Here is an 8,626-nt window from a genome sequence, read left to right on the forward strand (position 1 = left end):
TTAGTACTCTAAACATAGGAGTAATCATTGTGTTGAACCATTGATAAAGCTTCTTCACCAAAGATGATTTTTTTAAAGAAGTCAAAGAGGTCTGTAGCCTCAAATATCTTCATTTTTTCTTCTAGCCTCTATATGGTTTTCACTGAAAAAGAAAGTGTCTCAAATTTAGACATTTATTTTTGTCAGTCCTTGCCTTCTTCCAAAACTGCTTAGACTTTAAATCTTCAAAATTATTCCTACAAATTATTTAGTCAGTTGCTTTAGATGCGCAAAATCGTTTGCTAGTATCTACAGTTCAATTTCCATGAATATAGAAAATGTAAATCTGGAAACTGATAATATTATAAAAGCAAAATAGCATTTACTATTTTATTAAAGTTCTTAAAATGAAGATAATGAATTTAACAAAGGGTAATGAGGAAGAATGCCATGTCGTTGTTTTTTCAGGAAGGGGCTCTCAAAATTATTTTGTTCTCTAGATGGTTTAGGGGAAATCCCTTAGACACCAAATTTAAAAAAAGAAAGGCTGAGCTGCAGGATATTTTTAATTCATTTTTACCATTACCATACTTCCTAGGCTTGCATGAGCCTATACCCCACTACCAATCAGGGAATCATATTGTGCAGAGCACTATACTAAGCGCTTGGGAGAAGACATTATAACAAGAGTCAGTGTACATGTCCCCTGCCTACAGGGAGCTTAAGGTCTAGTAAGGGAGGCAGACATTAAAATGAATTACAGATATGTACGTAAGTGCTGTGGGACTGGGTGGTGTGAATAAGGCATGCAAATACAAGTGCTAGGGTGATGCAGAAGGAGGAGGGAGTAAGGAAACTGAAAGCTTAGTTGGGGAAGGCCTCTTGGAGGAGATGTGATTTTAATAAGGTTTTAAAGGTGTGAAGAGGGTTGGTCTGTTCACTATGAAGGGGGAAGGAGTTCCATAACGGAGGCAGAACACAGTCGAGGGGTCAATGATGAGATAAACAAGATTGAGGAATAGTTACTAGGTTGGCATTAGAGGAATGAAGTGAGCATACTGGGTTTTAGTAGGAAATCAGCAAGCTAAGGTTAGAGGGGACAAGGTGATTGAGTGCTTTAAAGCCAATGGTAAGTCAGTCAGTCATATTTATTGAGTGCTTACTATGTGCAGAACACTGTACTAAGCACTTAGGAGAGTACTATATGACAGTAAACAAATTTCCTGCCCAGAATGAGCTCATAGTCTAGAAGGGGAGACAGGTATTAATATAAATAAATGAGCTACAGATATGTGCATAAGTGCTGTAGGGCTGGGAGGGGGAATGAGTGAAGGGAGCAAGTTAGGGTGTTGCAGAAGGGAGTGGAACAAGAAGAAAAGAGGGTTTAGGGAAGGGCTCTTGGAAACGTGCCTTCTATAAGACTTTGAAGGGAGAGAGAGAGTAATTATCTGTCAGATATGAGGAAGGAGGGCATGCCAGGCCAGAGATAGGATGTAGAGAAGAGGTTGGTGTTGAGATAGACGAGATCGAGGATTGGTGAGGAGGTTAGCATTAGAAGAACAAAGTTTGTGTGCTGGATTGCAGTAGGAGAATAGAGAAGTTAGATAGGAGGGGGCAAGGTGATTCAGTGCTTTAAAGCCAATGGCGAGAAGTTTCTGTTTGATGTGTAAGTGGATGGGCAACCACTGGCATTTCTTGAGGAGTGGAGAAACATTTCCTGAATGATTTGTAGAAAAATGATCCAGGCAGCAAAGTGAAGTATGGACCAGAGTGGGGAGAGACAGGAGACTGAGAGGTCAGCAAAGTGGCTGATACATTAATCAAGTCAGGATAGGATAAGTGATTGTTTTAACATGTTAGCAATTTGGATGGAGAGAATGGGCTAATTTTAGCGATGTTGTGAAGGTCGAACCGACAAGAATTAGTAATGGTTTGAATATGTGGGTAAATGAGAGGAGCCAAGGATAATGCCAAGGTTTTGGGCTTGTGAGACAGGAAGGAAGGTGGTGCCATTTACAATGATGGGAATGTGATATGGGGAACAGGGTTTGGGTGGAAAGATAGAAAGTTTTGTTTTAGACATATTAAGTTTGGGGTGACAGGAGGAGATCCAAGTAGAGATGTCTTGAAGGCAGTAGGACCTGTGAGACTGCAACGAGGGAGAAAGATCAAGGCTGGAAATATATATTTGGGTATAAACTGCATAGAGGTGGTAATTGAAGCCATGTGAGCAAACGAGTTCTTCCAGAGAATGGGTGTAAATGAAAAATAGAAGGGGACCCAGAACTGAATCTTGAGGAGCACCCACAGTTAGGGAGAGGGAGGTAAGGATTTTCTGCTTGATGTGGAGGTGGATGGAGAACCACTGGAAATCCTTGAGAACTTGGGAAACATGGACTAAACTTTGTTTTAGAAAAATGATCCTGGCAACTCTTTATGGCCAGGGAAAGTGTCTTGTTATATTGAACTTTCCCAAGTGCTTAGTACAGTGCTGTGCACACAATAAGGGTTCACTAAATATGATTGAATAATTAGAATGGGGAGAAACGGAAGACAGGGAGGTGAACAAGGAGGCTGATGCAATGTCAAGGTCAGATCAAGCACTTGGTACAGTGCTCTGCACATTCATTCATTAATTCAGTCGTATTTATTGAGCACACAGTAAGCGCTCAGTAAATAACTATTGAATGAATGAATAGGTAAATCATTTTTTGCACCATAATATACATCTTAGTTTAATATCTGCAGATTTTAGTCTTGAAGTTTGTTTCTACTCTTATTAAAATGCTAATTGTTGAAATAATTTAGTAAACATCTCAACTACTAATGAAACTCTTTTTGAATTAAATTAGTCCTGGCTTTCATGCACTGCTGGGAGATTGCCTTAACTAAGACTACCAATTTGTGTGGAACTACTTGCCATTACATGTTTTATTAATTGTGATTATTCATGATACCTGAAGATTCAAAGGGTAATGCCATTTTCTTACTTCAGGGTGTGCTAGTCTTTTAGAAACTCTCAACTAGATAACCAAATATTGGAATATATACTGGCAAAAACTATGACAGCTTTTAAAGCTGCACATCTTTTCAGTATCCCTTGTTAAGAGAGTTTAAATAAATACCGAGAATCCATTGAAATATGAGTGAGTAGTTGTATTACCTAATTTAAGGCTTCAAACAACTGTATCTGTATAGTAAAATAATACTTGATCTAAGCAGATTGAAAAATTAGACTTTTGCCAGAAAATTTCAAAACGGTGTGATGGCAACATGTAAACTGAAGATATGGTCACCTAACACTGCTGCCATCCAGTTGCTTCTCCACGTACAGAGTGAAGTGGCCGAGGGAAATTTCTTTCTCCATCTAGCACATACTTCATGTCACATTTCCAAGTAAATGGCTTTTTGGAGGTTTCAGTTGACTTTTGTGACTTTTAGCTTTTTTTTCTTCTCCTGTATCAATCAATCAGATTTATTGAGTGCTTACGGAGTGCAGAACACTGTACTAAAATCTTTCAAGAGTAAAATGTAATAGAGTTGGTAAACGTATTTCTTTTCCACAGTAGAGGGAAGCAAGGTGATCTAGTGGAAGCAGCACTAGCCTGGGAGACATTGAAACTGTGTTCTAATCCTTACACTAACACCTGCCTGCTGTGTGCCCTTAAAGCAGGTCACTTAGCTTCACCGTGCCTCAATTTCTTCATCTGTAAAATGGGGATCCAGGACCTGTTTTCCCTCCTACTTAAACTATGAGCGCCATGTGTGCAAATACTGTTTCCAACATGATTATCATGTCTCTACCTCAGGGATATATATGTATGTGTGTGTGTGTGTGTATTCCTTGAGCCTCCAGTTCCCTTTATTCTTTTCAGCAGTATAGTTTGGGTCACCTCTTAATGTTTGTCAGAAATTCATCCTTTGAAGTATTTAAAGCTCTTCATGGCAGGAATTCTAGCAGAGCGCAGCCACACATTCAGAAAACTTTGACTTTTCTTTGGATTTTCTTTTGGGATATTTCTTCTGGAAAGCAAACACACTGACATATTTTGACACTTGAGCCACAAAAATTGCCGAGCTGCTTAAAATTTGTAACACGTTGTGCTTGCCTAACACGGAGAGAGGTGCTATAGAAATGCTTGAGTAGATAGAATGGATGGTCATCTTTGTATATTACATATGTTCAAATTCAGTTAATATAATGATGCATAGACTTGGCCTTGGATGATATTTCCCATCCAGGTCAACCGAATTTGGAATATATTTGACAGTTGATCCACTATTTCTACTTCTTGAATCCATTTTTCATAATCCCCTGTACTCCCACTAGCTGAAACAGAGCAAAGGATATCATGTAGAAGTGTAAATTATTTATAGAGGATGAAACTGTGCCCTTAGTTCATTAACCTTACCAAGTTGATTACTTTACTCTTGGGAATAGTTTGTTCACAGATCAGGCCATAAGTCTTTAACTCAGTCACCCCCTTGAAATTGAGGTCAAGTCCATCGTCTCTTTCATTCATTTGTCAAAATTATATGCAGTTTATCATAAATTCTACAACAATTGACTGCTTCTCCCTAGACTGATTAACACTTTTCCTAGACTGGTTAATATTTTAACAATTGTTTTGTAGTTTGGATTGTATTGAAATTCAAAATGAATATAAAAATATAATGAAAACTCAGATATAACCCTTTCTTTTAAAATGCCCTTTCACAAGTATACTTTCACTTGATGAATGTTCCTGCTTTGAAAGGCCAAAAAATGAATTCAATTGTATAGGAAATTAAGATGGTAGCAATGCAATGCAAATCATGCAAATCTTCATGAATCCCATATGTATTAAATCATATTCACTGTCCATTTTAGAATCATGAACAACGAATTTTCATAGGTTCCTATATTGGAATCCTATATATTCCTAGTCCTAATTAATAATAATAATTAATTAATTAATCCATTAATCATATTTATTGAGCACTTACTCTATGCACAGCACTGTACTAAGCACTTGGCAAAGTACAATGCAATAATAAACAGTGACATTCCCTGCCCACAATGCATTTACAGTCTAGAAGAGGGGCGATAGACATCAATACAAATAAATAAAATTACAGATAAGATTACAGGCTGGAGGAGATGCGAGAGTGGAGAGAGGGAGAGAGATCAGGGCTGGAGAGGTAGATTTGCTATCATCTGCACAGAGGTGGTAGTTGAAGCCATGGGAGTGAATGAGTTCTCCAAGAGAGTGAGTGGAGATGGAGATTAAAAGGGGATCCAGAACTAAACCTTGAGGGACCCTCCACAGTTAGGGAATGGAAGGCAGAGGAGGAGCCTGCAAAGCAAACTGAGAATGAATGGTCACAGTGACAAGAGGAAGCCAAAATTGGATAACGTTTCCAGGAGAAGGGGGTGGTTCACAGTGTCAAAGGCAGCTGAGAGTTGAGAAGGATTAGGATGGAGTAGAGGTGATTGGATTTGGTAAGAATGAAAACAATGGTGAGCTTTTAGAGGTTGATTTCTGTGGAGTGAAAGGGACAGAAGCCAGATTAGAGAGAGTCAAGGAGAGAATTGGAGGAGGGGAATTTGAGACATAGGATGTAGACAACTTGTGCAAGTAGTTTTTAGAGGAATGGTAGGAGGGAGAGGGGGCGATAAGTGGAGGATGCCATGGGGTCAAGGGAGGGGTTTCTGTAAGACAGGGTAGACATGGGCATGTTTGAAAGCAGTGGAGAAGAAGCCACTGGAGAACGAGCAGTTGAAGATGGCTGTTAAGGAGGGAAGATGGGAGGGGTGAGAATTTTGATAAGGAGCGAAGGAATGGGGTCAGATGCACAGGTGGAGGGGATGGCTGTTAAGGAGATACTACCTCTAGAGATACTGGTGGGAAGGATGGTAGAGTTGAAGAGGGGTCCAGAGTCTGAGGTTCAACAGCAAAATTATATCACATTATCTCTAGAGTTTTTGTTTTGTTTTTCAAAAATAATTCAGTACTAATAAGAGTGAACTAGGCTGGACTGAGAAGGCAGAGTGAAGAAAGTCTTGGAAAGGGGTCTTTTGGGACTGAACTAGTGGTCTGGTCAGCTATCCGGGATTTCCCCATGTTGGGTGCGGCAATGTCTTCCAGGGCCAGGAAGAAAAATTGGTTGGGGAGAAGGGATAGAGCGTCTTTCTTCAAATTCATTCAATTGTATTTATTGAGTGTTCATGTGCAGAGCACTTTATTACTCATTCATTCAATCATATTTATTGAGCGCTTACTGTGTGCAGAGCACTGTACTAAGCGCTTGGGAAGTACTAGTCAGCAACATAAAGAGACGGTCTGCTTGGGAGAGTATACTATAACAATAAACAGGCATATTCCCTTCCTACAATGAGCTTACAGTATAGAGGTGGGGTGACAGACATTAGTATAAATAAATTACAGATATTCTGCTGTAACATTCAATAGACTTGGCAGCCATATCCCTTGCCCACAAATGAGCCTACAGTCAAGAATGATAGCAACTGAAGGAACCAAGAAAAAGTAAGCAAGAAGCAGAAACAGGGTAGATGCTGGAAGCTCCTCCCATCAAATTTGAGCAAGCACCAAGGGGAATTTTTCAGTGTGAGGATGGAGATGAGAAAGTTGTTGAAAATAACCCATGTACAAACCCATTTAGAGCAGACTTAATAATGATAATAATGATGGCATTTGTTAAGTGCTTACTATGTGCAAAGCACTGTTCTAAGTGCTGGGGGGTTACAAGGTGATAGAGAAGCAGTGAGGCTTAATGGAACGACCATGGGCTTGGGAGTCAGAGGACATGGACTCCTGGAGTCAGGGGACTAGGGCAAGTCATTTAACTTCTTTGTGCCTCAGTTACCTCATCTGTAAAATGGGGATTAAGACTGTGAACCCAATGTGGGACATGGATTATATCCAACCTGATTAGCTTGTACCTACCCCAGTGCTTTACCTCAAAGCATGCCCCTCTCAAGATTGTACCTGGAGAATTTCCAGTACTCTACCAGTCTCAGTTACAGGAGGAAGAGTCAAGCAGAGGCATTTCAATTCCTAGCTTGGACAGTGGCTAGCGAGTGGAAGGCAGTCTGCTACAAGTCAGAACACGCCTGTGCTGGGCAGTACCAAGATGGGAGAGAGTCGAGGGTGGAGACTCAAGTTTATGGTGTGGAAGAAGGCAAAGGTAGACCTCTTCCATATTTTTACCAAGAAAATCAATGGTTACACTACCAGAATAATTGCAGATGGAGGTGGCGCATTCTGAGAGAGATGTGTCCGTGGAGTCACTCTGGGTCAGAGGTGACGGCAGCATAAGACTAGACATGTACCTAAGTGCTGTGGGACTGGGAGGTGGGATGAATAAAGTGAATGTCAGGGTGATGCAGAGGGAGTGGGGCAAAAGGAAAGGAGGGCTTAGGTAGGGAAGGACTCTTGGAGGAGATATAATAATAATTATAATTGTGGTATTTGCTAAGTGCCTACTATGTGCCAGGCACAGTACTAAGCCCTGGGGTGGATACAAGCAAATGGGAAATTAGACACAGTCCCTTTCCCATGTGGAGCTCACAGTCTCAGTCCCCATTTTAAAGATGAGTTCTTGAGGCCCAGAGACGTGAATTGACTTGCCCAAGCTCACACAGCCGACAAGTGGTGGAGCCGGGATTAGAACCCATGACTTTCTGACTCCCAAACCCTGGATCTAGCCACTGTGCCATGCTGCTTTCCCATGGCGTGCCTTCAATAAGACTTTGAAGATAAAGTAAATGTCAGATTTGAGGAGGGAGAGCATTCCAAGCCAGAGGCAGAATGTGGGAAAGTAGTCAGCAGAGAGATAAATGAGATCAAGGTAAAGTGAGAAGGTTGGCATTAGAGGAGTGAAGTGTGCAGGCTGGGTTGTAGTGGTACAGTGCCTGGCACATAGTAAGTGATATAACACGGTGATTATTATTATTATAAGAACAATCATGTTGTGACCTTTAAGGTACAGTCTGTTCCTGAAAACAGTGCATTTTGACTTTTGGCTTCTCCCTTTTTCATGGTCGTTTGAGTCCATTAAGTTTAATAAAAATAATAATAATAAGAGTGGTATTTGTTAAGCATTTACTATGTGCCAACCATTGTTCTAAGTGGTTAGTGCTCGGTAATCAGAAGGTAGAAGGTAATAAAGGTAGTCAGGTTGTCCCATATAAAATCCCCATTTTACAGATGAGATAACTGAGGCATGGAGACATTAAGTGGCTTGTCCAAGGTCATACAGCAGACAAGTTGTGGAGCTGTGATTAGAATTCATGTCCTCTGACTCCGAAGCCTGTGGTCTTTCCATTAAGCCATGCTGCTTCTCTAAGTCTGCTCTAAATGGGTTTGCACATGGGTTATTTTTGCCAACTTTCTCATCTTCATCCTCACACTGCAAAATTGCCCTTGGTGCTTGCTCAAAATTTGATGGGGGAGATTCCAGCATCTACCCTGTTTCTGCTTCTCACTTACTTTTTCTTGGTTCCTTCAGTTGCTATCATTCTTGACTGTAGGCTTGTTCGTAGGCGGGGGATATGGCGGCCAAGTCTACTGAATGGTACTCTACTAAGCTCTTAGTACAGTGCCCTGCACATAGTAAGTGCTCATTAAGTACCATTGGATGATCT

General features: G+C 40.6%; 1 non-coding gene across 1 annotated transcript; it reads left to right on the forward strand.

The window, feature by feature from the left end:
• The first annotated feature begins 6,950 nt into the window (after positions 1–6,950).
• Positions 6,951–7,083, forward strand: LOC119934471. Its single transcript, XR_005452942.1, has one exon. It is a non-coding gene; the product is annotated as a small nucleolar RNA SNORA7 (small nucleolar RNA).
• The last annotated feature ends 1,543 nt before the right edge of the window (positions 7,084–8,626 follow it).

The sequence above is a fragment of the Tachyglossus aculeatus genome, chromosome 1, assembly GCF_015852505.1.
Source record: "Tachyglossus aculeatus isolate mTacAcu1 chromosome 1, mTacAcu1.pri, whole genome shotgun sequence".
Lineage (NCBI taxonomy): Eukaryota > Metazoa > Chordata > Mammalia > Monotremata > Tachyglossidae > Tachyglossus > Tachyglossus aculeatus.